This window comes from Schistocerca serialis, chromosome 9 (assembly GCF_023864345.2).
Source record: "Schistocerca serialis cubense isolate TAMUIC-IGC-003099 chromosome 9, iqSchSeri2.2, whole genome shotgun sequence".
Classification (NCBI taxonomy): Eukaryota; Metazoa; Arthropoda; class Insecta; order Orthoptera; family Acrididae; genus Schistocerca; species Schistocerca serialis.
Window position 1 is genome coordinate 415133747 of NC_064646.1, and position 20228 is coordinate 415153974.

At 41.4% G+C, this 20228-nt stretch overlaps 1 protein-coding gene across 1 annotated transcript in view; it reads left to right on the forward strand.

Annotated features, from left to right (window-relative positions):
• Positions 1-20228, forward strand: part of LOC126419661 (uncharacterized) — a 733764-nt gene that overhangs the window by 171665 nt on the left and 541871 nt on the right. The window contains exon 2 of the mRNA XM_050086850.1: positions 9832-9879. The gene's annotated coding sequence lies outside the window, so the exon portion shown is untranslated. The remainder of the gene's footprint in view (positions 1-9831; positions 9880-20228) is intronic.

Here is a 20228-nt window from a genome sequence, read left to right on the forward strand (position 1 = left end):
AAACATTTTACGTCAATAAAAAACTTGAGCTCTTGACATAACCTCCTCCTCCAAAAGCCGTCTGAAGCTTACCGTAAGTTGTCGTCGCGCTTTCACCCAATTTAACGCAAAAAAGAAATGGCATACCGTTGCGAAATATTATGCAGTTCCATTTCCGTGACGAAAGACACAAACATGTGTTAACTTATTACAGCACAACTAACGACTGAGCAGTTGCATCGATGTGCTGCTTGGACTATAAGCAGATTATAGACCAAGCTCAAAGATATTGTGCCTACGCAAGCCTACAGGGTTGCCACATATTGCAAATAAAATCAGTCTCATTACTTTATTGTCGCATCTCGTATGTGGCATCTGTACTTTTTGAAGTATGCGATGAACCAGATGTCACACATATATAATAGTAATATCTAAGCCTTCATGGCACATCATGATATCTTCATTGTCGATGCGTCCTAGGTCCTATCTCTCGCGGGAATCATGTGAGAGGCTGCCAATAATGAGGAAAATGGTCAGGGATCCCTAAGGAAGTAGTGTGCGACACGTTGGGAATTTGGGTTGGATATGCTCGCATAGCCGAAGCAGTTAATGCAATTGCTGGCGTAAAAGCGGAAAATAAGACTTATGAAAAAGGAGTTGAAGATTAACAAAGGAAAACTGATTATATTAGTATTCCGAAAAAAACCGCCAGTTAAAAATACAATATATATTCTGTGAAGTAACCTACAGTTCCCAAGTTAAGCAACGATGCGCGTAGCCAAATACCGGCTACGCCCAGTGTTGCTTAATATATTATATTTTTAACTGGCGGTTTTTTTCAGTGTAGTAATATAATCAGTTGGATGGGTAATCGCCCAGGTATGTCGTGTGCTATTCGCTATTGTCTTTGTTTCTTCGTGTGGTCCTCTGTATACAAACTAAGTGTGCACAAAATAGCTTGGCACACACCTGCCCATATGGCTGTGTAGGGAAGAAATAATAATAGTGGTGGGGGTTCTGTTACGCGAGAGCACAATGCGGTAGCGGAGATGCAGTTCAACAGCTGATGCCTTCTTTCTAGGAGAACTTCAGGCTAAGCTAGCGAGTGTGCAAACGACAATACCAACAGATTACGTCCAGTATGATCAATAATTTAATAAGTCTGTTCTGATTGGAGTTGTTGTTGTTGTGGTCTTCAGTCCAGAGACTGGTTTGGTGCAGCTCTCCATGCTACTCTATCCTGTGCAAGGTTCTTCTCCCAGTACCTACTTCAACCTACATCCTTCTGAATCCGTTTAGTGTATTCCTCTCTTGGTCTCCCTCTACGATTTTTACCCTACACGCTGCCCTCCAATACTAAATTAGTGATCCCTTGATGCCTCAGAATATGCGCTACCAACCGATCCCTTCTTCTAGTCAAGTTGTGCCACAAACTCCTCTTCTCCCCAATTCTAATCAATACCTTCTCATTAGTTATGTGATCTACCCATCTAATCTTCAGCATTCTTCTTTAGCACCACATTTCGAAAGCTTCTATTCTCTTCTTGTCCAAACTATTTATCGTCCACGTTTCACTTCCATACAGGGCTACACTCCATATAAATACCTTCAGAAAAGACTTCCTGAGACTTAAATCTATACTCGATGTTAACAAATTTCTCTTCCTCAGAAACGATTTCCTTGCCATTGCCAGTCTACATTTTATATCCTCTCTATTTCGACCATCATCAGTTATTTTGCTCCCCAAATAGCAAAACTCATTTACTACTTTAAGCGTCTCATTTCCTAATCTAATTCCCGCAGCATCACTGGAGTATTGAATAATAAAATCAGCGCAGTAATTGAGACAGCTTCTTCCAAAGGACGAAACGCACAGCTCAGCCTCCAGAAGAGTGGACTCGCCCACCGCTGAGAACGAGGATGCATTTCGGCGTAGGTGCCAAGTTATTTTGCGACACTAGCGACTAATCATAGGGATCCAAACGGACGACCAGCGCTTCATTGCTTCCACGTGTGTGGGCAAAGTTTTTAACTTAAGGGCAAACCTATTCTACATATACATCTACATGGATGCTCTGAAAATCACATTCAGGCGCCTGGCAGAGGGTTAATCGAACCAGCACTGAAGTCTCTGGTCATTTCACGTGATCTCCCTCAAATTTATAACGAGAGTTACTGTAAGCACCTGTGCTGTTACTGGCAACATTTCTAAAGGCACATCGAAATTGCAAAAACAGTGTGTAAGACAAATGAATGAAAAAAGAACTGCATATTAAAAAAGGAAAACTAACAGTATAAGCACACTGAAATAAACCGTCAGTTAAAATTATAATACATTCTGTAAAGTAGCCTACAGTTCCCAACAAAAGCGTTTCAAAACAAGTTTAATGAATTACAACTTCTATTTTTTTTTTAAGTATTCGTGGAGATATAGAAATCAATAGTAGTCCTTTAGCCATAGCAGAACTTCTCAAGACAGTGGCGTAATACCGAGTGAAATTGTTGCGATCCGTCGTCCGTGTGTGGCGCTCTTAACGTGGAAGTTAGCATCATATTTCAACATGTCCACTGTTATCGTACCGTGTCTACTAGGTTAGTTCTTTGGTGGACAGATATTCGCTGGCCATTGTAGAGTTCAAGCAGTCAGTGGGACACTGAAATTAGTGGAGGCAATTAGAATTTCGAGATCCAGCGTTAGTGGATTATTAGTAAATATAAAACATGTAACTAATGTGATGAGAGAGAAAATGTTAATGCATTATAACAGAGGGAAATATGGTAGTGAGGAATTGTTAATAAAGTAGTGTTCGTTTTTTAAGTTCCTCAAGAGAGTAAAGGAAAGTAGTGTATGAATGACAAGAAATAATAATTCTTCAATATTTCATCTAAATTTTCCTGTTTTATAGGAAGTATTAATATAGAATTAACCAGGAAAAATAGTACTGCAACAATAGTAATGAGATCGAGTGTCAACTGGTATTTCCGAATTTTTGTTTGATAAGCAGTGACTAGATTTAAATAATTTCTTTATTTGAATTACTGAATGTAAACTCATTTAATTTTCGTCTTTAGCAGGACGACCTGCACCGATGCATGGATCTGCTGATGAGCTGTAATAAAGGTCGATATCGGGTAACTTAATAAAATATGCCAATTGTCCGAGACGGCGTCGTTTTTCATCATAAATCATAATTCTCTTAATCTGTATGGATGCAGGGTGCGCTTTTCTCAGACCCTTCATAGAATGTCTGAATACTGCAGAGCCTTTCGAGATATAATTATTGTCTTCGTCACATTCAATCATAAATTTTAGGGTGAAGTACGAACCACGGATCTTCGAATTTTTCACACATAGGTGAAAGTCACGTTAAGAGTCAGAAATAATTCTATTGTCGCCAGGACGCTGAGGAGCGGAGCTTCACATTTGAAGAACCTAGATACGTCTGGACCAGTTTGTCAGAGTTGACGCTGGCCTGTGGCGTGCGAAGCTCGCTCTCTACAGCAGCTTGACCCCTCCGCCAAACTCTCGCTCTCTCCACATATAAGAATTTCTGGTTTTCTTCCATCCTGATTTGTGTGGTGACCAATGCCGAAAGTCACGGGACCAGTTCCCAGGTATCCAATACATGGCGATGCGTACTGGAGAGAAGTCGGATTCCGCTGTAATACAAAAACAAACAGTGAATTGTAGCAGACAAGCAACAGTAATACAGTACGGCTGAGTGTCATATAAAGCACGCGTTCACTCGTTCACAACTGGTATCGCACGCGAGGGAAGGCAGCGTTACATACTGTAGCCTAAGATAGAAAGAAAACCAGTACAGCTGCATGGTTAGCTGACCATCCTCCTACAAGGGCATCTGGAGAAAGTAGATTGTCCCTGCCAAATATGCTGCCAGTTAGCATTCGACAGCTAGCGAGCTGGACTAGTCCCGTTAGTCGGGTATTGTAGGCACCAAATCTATTGCCACTTTCGCTGCTCGAAGCATTCTGCTTGTCGTATCTCAGTGGAAGGTTGCATTAAGAGATTAGTGTAACTTTTATGTCCACGAGCGTGACGGTATGTGATAAAAGTAGTCGAAAGGAAAACATAGGTGAGACACAATAGAAATTCATACGATATGTGAACTTCAGAATTTTCGTGTTCTTCTGTTCCTTTTTTGGTTTGGAGATAGAGACCTTACATTGCATTTTTATTCCGAATTAAATATCGATAAAATTGAAAGAAAATGAAGAAAGAAACACCATCTTCTGAAGTTTATACCGAGTTAGTTAACTCACTGCAATCGCGTTCGGGAGGACGACGGTTCACACCCGTGTCCGGCCATCCTGATTTAGGTTTTCCGTAAATTGGAAATTAGTGGTAAGGTCTTATGGGACCAAACTGCTGAGGTCATTGGTCCCTAAGCTTACGCACTACTTAATCTAACTTATACTAACTTACGCTAAGGACAACACACACACCCATGCCCGATGGAGGACTCGAACCTCCAACGGGAGGAGCCGCACGGACCGTGACAAGGTGCCTTTCCGTGATTTACTTAAATCACGTAAGGTAAATGTCGGGATGGTTCTTTCGAAAGGTCACGGCCACTTCATCCTTCCATAATCCGAGCTTGTGGTCCGTCTCTAATGACTTCGCTGTCGACGGAACGTTAAACACTAATCTACTCCTCCTCCCCCTCCTTCTCCACCTCCTCCTGAAGCTTATACGTGTCGCACGCAATGCAATACGCATCTTGGATAGATTCATTGCCTAATGATTATGATTATGATTTTATTGGAAATTATCCACAATATATTTAACATACCAATGCATATCTACGTGAAAATATTAATAACTTCCATGAAATAATATAATCGTAATAAACATAAACATTTTAATGATATATCTACTAAAGCAACAGTAAGATTACCATTGTCACTGTAAGCACTCGTTACCTTGTACATCCATCTTCGCAACCACATCTTCCTCATTTCCCAATATTCTTAGCTGATGTTGTCTCCTTAAATTTCCTTTCCCCAGAACTCTCTATGCCAGAAAACATTTGTTTTTAAAAACTATAAATTCTTTTTATGTCTGCCGTTACATTTATTCTTGTTTTGTCATTACTGTTGTCACTATTAGTGGCAGCAACTGCCACAAGTACTTCAGGCACTCAAATCATTTTATACTACTTGTCATATTAAGATTGTTATTTCCTACGTAACTATGTTATAAATAAGGTACTGTATGTGTGAAACACTGCTCCGGTGTAAGAAAGGGCCTGATGGTCCTAACCTGATTTGGTTTAATAAATAACTTAATTAATTAAATAGAACCTCAGCTTTGATGGAATTAAATACTTAGAGTCCGAAAAAGTTCTCAACGTGCAAAACTGTCAACAGTTATTTTAAAAGTCTGGTGCAGAAATTTTTATCCAAAGAACAGAATCAAAACTCCATAATTCAATTATACAGAAAAACTAGAGACGTGGATGTCCTTCAACTTAAACGTATCTACGTTGGTTCTTACAATTTCAGCAGAATAATTTCACACACTTTACAACGACACATATTCTCACTAAAAAATTGAAGTACTGAGAAAAGAAATTGATACTGTGTTATATTAAAAAATTACGTATTTCTTACTAGCTATCAAGAAAAATCATCTTCATGTAGATACGCTAAGCTTCATTTTCTCTAAAATCACTTGGTTTTCAGATTTTTCTGGAATATTTCACTTGTGTGCTTTTATATCTTTACTGCCATTGCTACTGTTATCGATTACATTGCGCCAAGCTACATCTTTTAATGCATTTCTCGTCTTTTGTGAGCCAGCCATTCTATTCTTAATGCTTCAGTTTGCAAGAAAGGCACGTTTCCTCAAAATACTGAGTCGGATTGCCTTCTTTTAGTCGTCACAGGTAGCCATTTAAGTAAAGGAAGACATCCAATCTTCTTTTAGTATTCAGTGTGTATGAAACATCCCCTTTGAAAAATTAATGAATTACTGTGCTGATAAGCCTCTACGTTATTTGATTTTCAAACAGCTGAGCAAAACTGAACGTACTTAGACATTTCTCTCTTTACTTATTCTGATCAACACTAAACTGACACACAATATTTTTAGCGCAACGCAATCTGACTTTCAGTAATTCCTACAAAAGAATGGCCCTGACTAACAATAAACTACACCTTTCATGCATCACTTACCTCACAAAAATCTTCGTTACTCGAACTACTGCAATACAGCGAGTGCCAATTCTGCCAGCTAAATAAAAGATTCAAACTACTGAAGGCACTAACTACTGATAGGCATAGTTAGCGAATGAAAGATTTTGATAGAGAACAAACAATATACTTACCTTAATAATGTTCAAAAGTCATCATACATATATCAGTTCATGGTATCCAGTATTACAAGTTTACACTTTCTGGTGGACATACGTCCAGATCGTCCGCTCTTAAAATTCTACCATCTCTCTCCCCACAACCACCACTGCTGGCGGCTCACTTCCAACTGCGCAAGGCTACGTGCTGTTCACATCCAACTGCCCAACACTACAATAGCGAATTCCAACAATGCAAACCAGCCACAGACTGCACACAGCACAGCCAGTGATTTTCATACAGAGCGCTACGTGACGTTACCAACATAAAAACCTAAACAACCTACTTACAGTGTTCTAGATGGGATAGAGGTTAATTGGGGGGGGGGGGGGGGAATGAGGGGGAGGGCGAGAGAGTAGTCTGTGGAAGGAAGAATGGGACATTAATTATGAGCGTCTCTCAGAATTTTTTTATTTTATCCGTAACAACCCCTTCTCTGACGCTCCTTATTCAAAACTGAATGCCGTAAGATATATTAAATTTATGTGATAACGTGACAGAAATTCTCTGCACGATTCAGACTCCTGTCCTGTGCTCATCAATGAGCTAGAGCCGAACAGTTGTGAGAATTCTGCTGCTAATGTAACGGGAGGGACCGGTTCGGACAGATTACTTCTGCGAAGAGACTGCGCGGCCTGACGAGTTTGGCAGGGCCAGGTGTCGGAAAAACCTGTCCACCTGGGCTGTAATCGCGTATTTCAATATTTTAGGTTTAAACTCACCGTGTAATTCACACGATTCACTTGCTGCGGACCCCACTAATAAACAAGAAAAGATACCTATCGCTTCGTATGCTTGAGCTTATTTGTTTTACATTATTAAGCTCGAGTACCACATCAAATTATCCTTTTCAAACCTCTTCTACAGTAGATTAAAAATGACCCGCTCGTCGCCGTACATTTCCCTCGGTTCTCGCATAAGATAATCATTTACTACGCAGCCAACAGCAGCTTCAGCACAAAAAGGGGTTCAAAATGCAGCCACCAAAATCTTTGATCAACTAGCCACTGACATAAAATGTCTGATAGATAACAAAGTTAAATTTGCAAACGAACTGAAAAAGTTCTCCTTGACAACTCCTCCTGTTCTGTAGAAGAGTTTCTAATTTCGTAATGTGTAAAAGGTATTGGGTAGGAGTTATTAACTCACAACAGAACTAAATTAACAGATAGTAGATGGTTAGAATATTAGAATGTAGCCATATTTATATATCATTGTCTAACATGAATGTAAAATGATTTTTTCCACATCATTATCATTAATAGCAAAATGGCCATGAAACAACTCGATCTCAGAAACATATAAACGCACGCCGAATACGACCAGTTCATCACACTCCTGAAGAAATAATTACAAGAAAATGTCATTTATATCTACAGTACATGCTTACACTCTTCCAAATAAATGCGTAGCTACAAATCATTTGAATGAATTAGTCACAATGCATATGGATCTATATATTTAGTTAACAAAATAAACAATTTTATTTGCAATAACAGCTACGATTTTATAGCAGTCCATAATGATATAGTTTATTGAACGCGTTACAACTGTTCTATAGTTTCATTAAAGAGGGGTGATGTTGGTCATAGATAGCGCTTTTATTTAAATATTTGCTTTGTACAATTTACGGCCTTCCGATTGTTTACCACATAACAACAAAAACCTTACGCCTTGGCCCTACGCGAAACTTCATAATCAAACATGATCGGTATTATAATGGCTGTTGCAAAAAAAGAATATTTATGATGAGCAGGAGAGAGGATCCTGGGAGTTAAAATGTTGAGTTCAGTACGGACTTAAAAACGTTCAGTTCTAATAAACAAGTCATTAACTTGTTTCTGAAAGTGGGGGAATATGTTCTTTATTTAAAGTTACGCCCGGCTTAAAAGGAGATGGACATGTGGACACATTGAAGGAATGGTTGAAAATATCTTTTACAACTCTGCAGTTAATACTGCAGCTGTCATACGTATAACTAAACGAACGTAAATCCATCACATTCTACTCCATCGTATTTTATCTACATAAGCAACTTATTGATAGTGTGAGCGGAAATATTCCAGAAAGAGCTTGTTAGCAACACTTTTAAGGTAGAGAGCGTGTTTCTCTCCACATTAGGGTCAGTTGTACCAGTTCCTTGGGGAAACAATAATCTAGGATCTAGGTTTTTCTTTTACATAAATGTTTGCTGCTACTGCGGACAGTTATTTTCTTCTATTGAGGCTACGTGGTTTTTTTTATTTTTCCGAGAATCTTCTGATATTAATAAAAATAACGGAAGGTAAGCATTTCGTACTGTTTTACTTAACTGTTGCTGCAAAAAGTTTGTATTAGTTCTGATTTTCGAAAGTTATCACTCTTCTGTGAGTGGAAAAAAGAAAAAAAAAATTTTAGCTGTGGCAGTATAATGTCGGTCTGCTATGAGGCACGTTTTCTTTTCCTTTTCACAGTGCTCGAGAAACCTCCACAATTTTCACTATTTATCAGGCTACGTTGAGAGCGTTAACCGACATGGTTTACCAAGAAACCTACACTCAAATAAATAAAGATTGTCGATATGTATGATCGTAAAGTTTTTCGGAGTTGCTTTTCATAAAATCCTTCTGTTCTATTTCATAAAATCCTTCGTTTCGGCTATTACTATTAGTGTCTTTTATCACAGTTTGAGTTTGTTATGAAAACCAACGTTTTGGACCCTGTTGCATGCAGATTTCACCAGGGCATGTAATACATGTCAAGCTGGCATTGAGACCTGCAAGGAAAATACTGGTAAACTTGTGGTTCCTTTATCTGCGCCATGGCTATTTGCTACTTGCTGAGGAAATCATCACCATTCAGGGCTATCTTTTTCTGTCACGAAACCGTAGACTGCTTAATGTACATCTTCTAAATTTTAAATTTCGATATTTATTGAAAGTTAACATTGTAGTGCCGTTGTAGAGTGACGGAGTAAGGACAATAAGTGTATTTCGACAGAGAGCGGTTAATGAAACTCAATTAGGATCATAGGACGTTTAAAAGCCTTAGACACAGTGAATGATTTTATAAATTCACTCAAAACTAACATGCTAAGTTGTGAAAATTGATTAGAAGAAACGATTATAGGAACAGTACTGAATAAAGCACTTTAATGATAAGCAATAATGAACACTGAAATAAGAATTTCCAGTTGAGGTATATCAAATGGCTACTACTAGCCAATCAAGTGTGTGGCTTCAGCCTGTGTCGCACTGCGCTCAGAACGGATGGCTCTAGTGCCAGATGCCCTGCGTTGCCCACGTTGCACTTATGTGAAGATACTTTCTTTCCCCAAAGTTCAGCACTCGTAGGGCAAAATTCTCCAGTGTTACAAGCCTACCATTTCACATTTTTGGAAAACAGTGTGTTTGTAACTAAACAAAGTAGCGACCTTCTGTAAGTCATAGCAACTAAAAGCACTTTTAGGACACATCTAACACATGTACATTTCTTTTCCAGAACCTGGATCCTGTTAATTGAAGCTCATGCTGGTCAAGTCTGCTGAAGGTAAGTATTTTGTTATTAATTACTGACTTTTCATCATTTTCATAATAATACATTGTGGTGCAAAAGCCATGGAATGGCGATGCAAATATACCTATGGCGGCAGCATCGCGCACACAAAGTACAAAAGGGGAGTGTGTTGGCGGAGTTGTCATTTGTACTCAGATGATTCATGTCAAAAGGTTTCTAACGTGATTCTGTCGGTTTCAAGAGTGCGCCGAGAATACCAAATTTCAGGCATTGCTTCTCACTACAGACACACAAGTGGTCGATGGCCTTCGCTTGACGACCAAGACTAAGAGACAAGGAACACGGGGTGAAATAACCACAGAAATCAGTGTGGGATGTACGACGAACGTATCCCTTTGGACAAGCGGAGAAATTTGGCGTCCATGAGCTATGACAGCAGTCGACCGACGCGAGTGCCTTTGCTGACAGCATGACACCACCAGCAGCACCTGTCCTGGGCTCGTGACCATTTGTTGGACTGTCGACGACTCCAAAACCATGGCCTGGTCAGATGAGTCCATATTTCAGTTGGTAAGTGCTCATGGTAGGGTTCGATGCGTCGCAGACTCCATGAAGACATGGACCCAAGTTGTCAACACGGAACTGGGGAAGCAAGTGGTGGCTCCATAATGGTGTGGACTGTGTGTACGTAGGATGGACTGGGTCCTCTGGTCCAGTTGAACCGATCATTGACTGGAAATCGTTAGGTTCAGGAACCTGAAGCCATTTGCAGCCATTCATGGACTTCACGCTCAGAAACAACGATGGAATTATTATGAATGACACTGCACCATGTCAGCGTCCTACAATTGTTCGCGATCCGTTTGGGGAAATTCTGGACAATTCGAGCGAAAGTTCTGGCCACCCAGATCACCCGAAATGAATGCCTTCGAACATTTATGGGACATAATCGAGAGATCAGTTCGTGCACAAATTCTACGCCTGCAACACTTTCGCAATTATGGACGGCTGTAGAGACGGCATGGTTCAGTATTTCTGCCGGGGACTGCCAACGACTTGTTGAGTCCATGCCACATCTAGCTGCTGCATTACAACAAGCAAAAGAAGCTCCGACATGATATTTGGTGGCATCCCATGAATACTGTCACCCCAGTGTAAGTCAATACCTTTTGTTGTGTTTCGTACACTTTTTCTTTCAGCCTAACTTTAGCATCCGAAATTCGTATATGACTGTATCTCCGGATTCGGGTGAAATAGTAAAAGCGAAGTTGACTGTATTCGAGATGAATATAGACAGGATTTATTCTACTAGCACAGAAAGAGAAATGGTCAGTCGTAGTTCATAATCAAATTCACTTTCGTTGATCGACCAGCCCATTAGTAAGCTGCCGCTTCATAGTGTCCCGCAGGCACAATACCTCAGCGATTATCAGTGCTGAAGAACAGACTACCTCGGGGATGACAGTCGACTTAGTTCCTTCCCCCTGCCGGCCGCTCCACACCCATTCTGCAGGTGAGGGCACGAGCCAGCTTAACCTAACCTAACCCCAAGCGGTTTACGCGTAAGCCCGGCGCGGTACTTCGCTGTGACAATCCGTTCGCCCGGGCAGCCTTAATTAGATACAATGCAGGTTCCCAAGCGTTCCAAATATTCTTTAGCGCTCCTGACGATGGCGACAAGCGTGATCACCAAAATATTATGTTCGAAGGACACTATGAACCGGCAATACACACGTGAATTATTCAGTCAGCTAATATACTGGGAAAAAACTATTTTCATGTTTTCTCCATGGAATGCAAAACTTAAAAGTTGATGAAATATGTCGTGTTTGCGTTGTACTGTTATGCAACATATACAATGTTATGATTGTACTTACTGAATTCTACAATTAATTCAGCCCAAATATCCACAGTAGCATAAAAGTGTTTCCCTGATACAGTTCCATAAAGTTGGCTGATTGCGCGCTTACTAATTAAATTCTTGCTTGATTGGGTAGCACTATAACAGAAATGTGGCAACACAACTATAAATAACGAACAGTATATTTTAATACAAACAAATGGTCCCACCACGAAGCAATTATCCGACTGAGATGGAAATCGGTAGATGTGATGTACATGTACAGCCAAATAAATTATTATAATTTTGGAAAAATTAGATAATTTATTCAAAAGAAAAATCTTAACAAATTGAGCAAACCAATGACGCATTGGTTTGTCCAACTATCGCCCTTACATAGGCTGCTATTTGGCTTGGCATCGATTGTCAGAGTTGTTGGATGTATGGGTGTTCTCCATAGGGATGTAGTGCCAAATTCTGTTCAATAAACGCATTAGATCATCAAAATACCGAGATGGTTGGAGGTCCCTGCGATAATGCTCCGAAGGTCCTCAGTTGGGGAGAGACCCAGCGACCTTGCTGACCAAGGTCAAGCAGGAAGATAAGCAGTAGAAACTCTCGCCGTGTACGGGAGGGCATTATCTTACCGAAATGTAAACCGAGAATTGCTTGTCAGTGAACTGGGCTTAGAATATCGTCGACGTAAAGCTTTGCTGTAAGCGTGCTGCAAGATGACAAGCAAAGGCACCCTGCCATGAAAATGAATGGCACCCCAAACCATCACTCCTAGTTGCAGGGCCGAAGAGCGGGCCACCACCACCACCACCACCAATGCCCGGCGCGTCTCCAGGCATGTCTTGAACCCTTGAACCTACAGACTCATTGACTGGAATAGAACTGAGCCCCAGTGAGCAACGGCGACGTGTCTGAACGTGCCTCAGATAGTTACGGCACAACACCCTGGCTGTTGCCTGCCATACGCCCTGACAACCAGGGGTGGTACTCTAGGATGGCATTTCTTTTCATAGCAGGACTCCTCTGGTTGTCATCTGTGGCACCACTACACCACAGCGGTATGTCGACTATATACTATGCCCCGTTTTTTGGCCTTCGTGGAAAGTCATCCTGGACTTACATTTCAGTAAGATAATGCCCTCCCGCGCACAGCGAGAGCAAGGTCGCCGGATATCTCCTAACTGGGAATGTTGGTATTTTGACGATCTAACGCGCCAATTGGACAGTATTTGGCACGATATCTCTCAGGAAGACAACCAACGACACTATCAGGCCGAATGACTACTTTCACAAAGGCAAGAGGTGGACCAATGTGTTATCGACATGCTCAATTTGTATAGCACTTTCTCTTGATTAAATCATCAATTTTTCTGAAACCATAATCTTTTGTTTGTCTGTATATGCTCACCAGATCTGTCGATTTCAATCCCATACGGAAAATTCCTTCTTGGTACGTTAATTTCTTTTAGATTGTATTTATTAAGAGTATGTCGCAAAAGGGTGGTTTGACTTTGGTAGAGTTTATGTGTACCAGTTGATATCCTAAACCGAATACAATAATATCTAGATAACTTTCCTGTCTCTTGGCTGCCTATGATATTGTCATTATAACTGAGCTTAGTGTACAGATACTTTGTTAATGCTAATAGTTCTCTGTAAATACTGTACTGAGCTGTCTGCAAGCGCTGAACTGAACTGCATAGCTGCTGGTTCAGAGCTGCCTATGTGTTTGTGGTGTGTCGTGTTTTGTCTCTTTCGGCAGAAGAATTTCCATGTCCGCTAGTACGAGATAGAAAAAATGTACATTCATGATTTTGAAGCAGCTAAGAAACGACGGAAAAAATTACGGAAACAATGTGTTCTACAGCTGGAAGCTCTCCCTTTCGATCCTACCCACATTATCGGCGAACGAGCACGACGCACAGATAGACATGTTGCAGAAGCTGCTGTGAGGAACCGAGAGGCGCCAGGCAAGTGGTTGTATGTATGTGGTATCGGCTTCTCGCAGTACTTGCTGTGTATCCTTAAGATTCATACTCAAAACACATCAGGTATTAGGAAGAACAGGAATGCAGCAATCAGTCGTAATGCCATAGGATTTTACTATTCTTGCATATCCACATTTCTTCAGTGCACTAGAGATGGGTGTTTTCAGCTGAACTCTAAATATGCAAGTATAATAAAAACAAACGGAACTGCGACTGATTGCTGTATTCCTGTCCTCCCTTACAAAAATACTCAGTCTTGTGCACAATAGTTCGCATGGAACCAAGGTGGGGGATATAACAAATGTTATGCGGCAATAGCGAATATGTAATCCGCGAAAAAGAAGTTAACTGAAATTTCCAAAGAGGCTAAAACTGCGTGCCGGATAAAACCTTATGACTTGCTACATCTACATACATAACTCTGCCAGCCCCTTACGGTGTGAGGCGGAGGGTAACCTGTACCACTATTAGTCGTTTCCTTTTCTGATCCACTCCCAGATCAAGGTAACACTTCTATACGAGCCCTAATTTCCGTACCTTATCTTCGTGGTTCTTACGCGCCTTGTGTGTTGGCTACAGTAGGATCGTTGAGCAGTTAGCTTCAAATGCCGGTTCTGTAAATTTTCTCTGCCGTGTTCCTCGAAATTAACGTCACCTTTCCTCCAGGGATTCCCAATGGAGTTCCCGAAGCATCTCCGTAACATCTGGACGTTGTTCTGACCTACTGGTACCATATTGAGCAGCCTGCCTCTGAGTTGCTTCGATGTCTTCCTTTAATCAGACGTGCTGCTGATCCCGAACACTTGAGCACTACTCAAGAACAGGTCGCACTAGCGCTCTGCAACACTTCGCCCAGATATTTAAACGACGTGACTGTGTCGACCAGGACACTACTAATGCTGCGTCGGAACATTAAAGTTTTGTTTTTCCAACTCATCCGCATTAACCTACATATCTTTGTATATCAGCATTTAACCGAGATACTTGCATAACTATTCAATTTCGCTGTGCACCTTGCACATGTGTCAATACTGGCGTAAAGCCATTAGCACGCTTCTTCAAACGGAAATTACGAAGCTATTCTCTAAAGACTTAGGCTTTTTACAGACTTGATTCAGCCTCTACTAATCTCTAACGTGATACTTCAAGTGAATAAAAAACCTGTAAGCACCAAATCCAACGACAAATAAGGTACTGCTGGAAAATCGACAGAATAAAGAGGAAAGTCGGTTAAAACTGGGTACCCAACGTGAGATAACCAGTTATCATGACCGCTTGAAGATGGACGCAATTCACCTTGTCGAAATAACGTACTTTCTGCATGACGACAACTGTCTGAAAACCGGAGAACATTTCAGAATCATCACCATCAAGCTTGCAATGTTTAATTTGCTGATAGCTCTCCCAGATTCCGCAAACCCTGCGTCCTGTTGAGTCGTAAATCTTACTGTCCTCTGGTTTACCCATAATCCACCGTGGCTTATCGTGTTTTCCAACAACAACCGATGGGTCTGGCCACCCCCGACCGGCAGCCACCTCAGGGCTTTTGGAGGATTGCTTGGAGGGTCATTACCAAGCGATATGGTATGGTGGTAAGAAACAGGACTCGTATTCAAAAGGACGGCGCTTCACATCTAGGTTTTCCATTATGTCCATGACTGTTCCAAGGAAGGAAGGAAGGAAGGAAGATTGGGTCTGATGTCCCGTCGACAGCGAGGTCATTAGAGACGTAGCACAAGCCCGGATTGTGTCAAGGATGGGGATGGAAATCGGCCGTGCCCTTTGAAAGTAACCACTCCGACATTTCCCTGGAGCAATATAAAGATATCGTGGATGGCTGGACGCGGGTTTGAACCATCGTCCTCCCATCCTTGTAAAAACACAGCTGATTTTGTTTCCCAGTACGAGCTAATAACTTCGTCTTGATGAGTTGTTGAACCAGATTCTCTCCTTGTTTTCAGTCATTATCTGCCAGGGATTTGGCTACCCTCCTACAGAACATCACACAGAGCATCAAGCTTGGGATTTTTTACCAAAAGGCGTCATTTCTGTTCGTATCCCATTAAACAATGTAACCGAAACAAATGATTGTACATTATATTTCGAAATTTGTGGTACGGTCTTATGGAACCAAACTGCAGAGGTCATCGGTCCCTACGCTTACACGCAACTTAATCTAACTTAAAGTAACTTACACTATAGACAACACACACACACCCAGGCCCGAGGGAGGACTCGAAATTCCGACGGGGGGAGCCACAAGGACCGTGAAAAGCACCCAAGACAGTGCGGCTACCCCGCCCTACTGTGCATTATAATCCATGCTTTTATTATACTGATGATTTCTGATAACGTAATCACTGTATCAATGTAAAAGCTAAAATTAATGAGTTAATACTGGATGCTGTTACACCATAACTTTCCTTTTTTTGCACAGATGACTTTTTAGTGTCTCTAGAACGCCCATCGATCTTGTCACATCGCACTGTCGACTTCTGAACGCAGAATGAGCAAGTAAAGATGCCTAAAACGGTAGTCTCCCAACAAGTCCGAAGTGCGTGCTCTCGTCTGATGCTGAGGGGTTCCGCCCGATTTCATGCAGCCCACATAACGTAACTATCATGCACAACAGCGAAGTGCGACAGTGTTGCATGAACTTTGAAGCATGACGTACAGACGTTCATGGTGCGGCGGCCTGAGAAGGAGTCGAGTGTCAATGAATGATCTCGTTCAGCGACTGGAGGAAATCGTCTGCGAAAAGTAATTCAGGACAAGCGAAGAGCAATGTTGTCATCAGGGGTTGTCGTTCTTCGTGACAAAGCCTGGCCATACACTGCAGCTGCAACAAAGAAGCTCCTGCAGTCTTTTCGATGGGAAGTATATGGTCGCCAACCATACAGGACAGACTTCACTCCTTCTGATTTTCATGTCTTTGCACACATGAAATGGAGAGTAACAGGACAGCACTTGGCACAAACAACGAGCTGCAGACCAGGATAGAGAACTGGCGGAAAGCACAGGCGGTTGCCTTGTATGACCAGAGTACTGAAAAGTTGGTATAACGCTACGGTAAATGCCTTGAGAAGAAACATTAACAACTTTGTCTCATATTTTAAGGAGAAAAAGGCACACTTGCAAGAAACTATGCCCCGCAACAGATTCCGCGCGAACATTTGGGCCGTACGTTTGACACTAAGCACTTATGATCTTCAGAGTGTGTAACTTTTAAAATTTCGAGCGCACCGTTTGTTTGTCACTCGCTCCGCCCCATTACGGTCGCCTATTGCCCGAGCGCCAAGTACTGTACAGTAGAGCGACAACAAGAGCCCAACTACTCGCGGGCTACTGAAAGCGTGTTATCAAATCTTGTTCGAGAACGCACGTTATTCTACGCGAACATTTTCGATATGAGTACACAATATATCAACCACATGCACATATACGTTTAATGTAGTTCTAAGATTACTCTCGTCTATAATACGCATCAAAATCAAAATTAATAAAACAAGTAACTGACGAATTATTATGGTGTGTAATCTCAGTGATGTCCAAGAATAACTTATCTGCTACAAATGTACTTCATTTTTAACAGTCCCAACTTCAAACCACAAAGAAAATAACGCAGAACAGCGATGTCAATAAATAACTCTTTAATGACACACTCATTCGTTTCATTCAGTTACACTGCATTTGTGAATCGTAACTTGAAAATGTTTAAAGGAAATAGATCTCTGGCACAAGCCAAGATTAGAAACTGCGCACCTAAACATAGTGAACAAAGTATGTGACCAATGTCAAAATAGTGTTTCACGAACGTGTTACTCACTCCACTATACAACACCTCGCTCTCGAGCATTAGGCTACTAGGCGGAACGAGTGACAAACAGTCGGTGCTCGCGAAGTTTAAATACTGTACCTCTTGGAGGACGTAACTGCGTGCTATCAGAATTATGGTGCAAATTATATCGCGGAAACGACTGCTGGAACTGACTTTTTTCCTCCCTAAAGTACGAGGTCAAGTTGGTGACGTTTCCTTGTAAGTCGGTGGTGGTGGTGGTTTTTGGGGGAAGGAGACCAGACAGCGAAGTCATCGGTCTCATCGGATTAGGGAAGGACGGGGAAGGAAGTCGGCCGTGCCCTTTGAAAGGAACCATCCCGGCATTTGCCTGGAGCGATTTACGGAAATCACGGAAAACCTAAATCAGGATGGCCGGACGCGGGATTGAACCGTCGTCCTCCCGATTGTAAGTCGGAGCGACGACTATGTAGAGATGTAGTTGGAAGATGTCGCTAAATCTTGCAAATAAAACAATTTTGATTTTCACTGTGGTTTCCATTTCGTGACTGATCGGACCTTGAAAAAAAAATAGCCCTCATATTATGCGGTGATCTTACTCGACCGCTGAACAGAGAAAAACTTTCTTCCTGTTCGCAACAGCTGGATAGGAAATGGTCCAGCAAACGTGTGTGCAGTTCTGAACGATACCCACTGATATCAGGGACAAAAAAGTTATTAAATGACATTATATCAAAGAGAAAGGCTTATGTCCCGACAAGAGTGACTGTTGTCCTATTTCGTATCAAGCCATATTTGCACCATCTCAAATCTAGTGGATCAATCCTGTACAATATAAATATAAATCTCAATGAGCAAAAAGAAACATTACTCCGAAGGAATTTAAACTTTAGCTTCCTAGCGACAAAGAAAAAAAAAAATAAAAAAAATAAAAAAATTTCAAACGGTAAACAACCTCAAATGAACAACGTCTGAATGCAATCAGCCATTGTCTATTACGTACTTTATAGCATGTAGACGCAGAATCAATGAAAGCCTAGCAAATAGGGAATAAAAGGCTCACTGGGGACCTCATCACGGAAATTGTCATCCGCTAAAAAATGAAAACAAAAAATATCAGCACATTAACGTTCCCGCTATGTCCTTACGTCGAATTTCAGTCAGAATCAGTCGCTGGACACTGCCCCACAGTTATCAACGTAGCCTCTCGTTTACGTGTCTTACTTAGAAATCGTAAAAACTTTCGTTTGCAAACACTGCAGGTTGCAAACGGCCAGCGTAAAGGCAATCATTGGAAAGTGAGAGAGATGCGCGTCATCAGAATATTAAGGAGCGAATACGTGCCTATTACTCGCCACCTCCTGAAAGTAAAAGTCAGCACCAGAGAAAACTATAGTTGTATCCGTCTCGCGGGGAACCTGTTTTGTGCAAGGGGTCAAAAGCGTGCCGAACCTGCCACTGTAACGTTAATTCCAAAATCACGAAGCCTCTTCAGGTTTCTGTTACGTAACTCTCAGACAGGATGGGAACGTGTGGCTAAAGGTGGCTCATACCCGTCGACATTTCTGTCTAATACCAGAGGTGTTATTCGCTGCTACAGAAAGGTGATGTCGGCTGCTAAATGTCACCGCAACGTGCGTTAAGTAATAAGAGGAGACGGAAAAAGCCAAATGGGTTTTTAACAGCCACGATGACAGTCAACTTGTTGGCAGCTGTCAAGTTCGTCTTGAAAGAGGTTATAAATTCTTTAGGTAATGAAAATCAGCTACGAAAGGTGCTTATTGGTGCTAAGAGGTAAAGTGAGAACCTGAAAATTATGAAATAAGAATGTTCCTGAAACTGAAAAAGCGGTCGCTGTAGATAGATGGTTTAAAACTTTTTTTTAAATATTTTGCGTGGCGCAATGTATGTTGACGACTCGAGCGAAAAGTCCCAAATTTGCTTTAATCAAACCAAATAATTTGTATCTGTAACTTGTCGATAGTGTAACCGCTGTCAATGAATTGCGTATGTGCAAAACGCTTAGTAACAACGTCGTTTCGAGGCAACGGTCTCTCTTGACGGTGGATGAATCAGTTCGAAGGTAGGAGGAAGGCAATGTTATACCACCTCCAAAACGAGCATGCTCAGCAAAGCACTGCTGTGTTCAAACCTACTTTCTGTATTATGCTTTCAATCTTTCAAAAAGCAAGTGTCCGTTCGCTAGTCCTCAACTGATCAAGTACGTATAAGATACTGGCTCAGTATTGCGTAGCAAAGGAATACAAATGGCAGTTCAGCTATTCTCACTTAGGATTTTCCGTGGCGTCCTTAAACAGTTTCATGCGAAAACGGGAATCGCTTCGTCAACAAATTCTCTATTCATCTCCGAACGAGCCTGTTCCCTTTCTGCATTGTCTTAGATGTTACCTCAAACTTAAGTCGTTCCTTTCTTACCTATCGTTTTAAATGATGCGAAGTGATATGGCGGATCGGCGGAATTAGGTTCCAGAAAGTGGTTGGCCAAGATATTCGCCAACTCAAGCAGAGTGTATTATAAGCGTAGTCGCTGAACACAAATTACTGGTACTGTCTGTGGCATCTGGTTTAAGGAAGCTGAAGCGGCTGAAGTCACGATACATGTTTGTGTCAACTACAGCTTCTGTACTAAAGAGCCCAAATGCGCCAAAACATGGAATGTCTGATTTTACTGAAAAACGTTATGTACCTTTTTCTAATCGCCTGTATTTCTACAATGATCAGG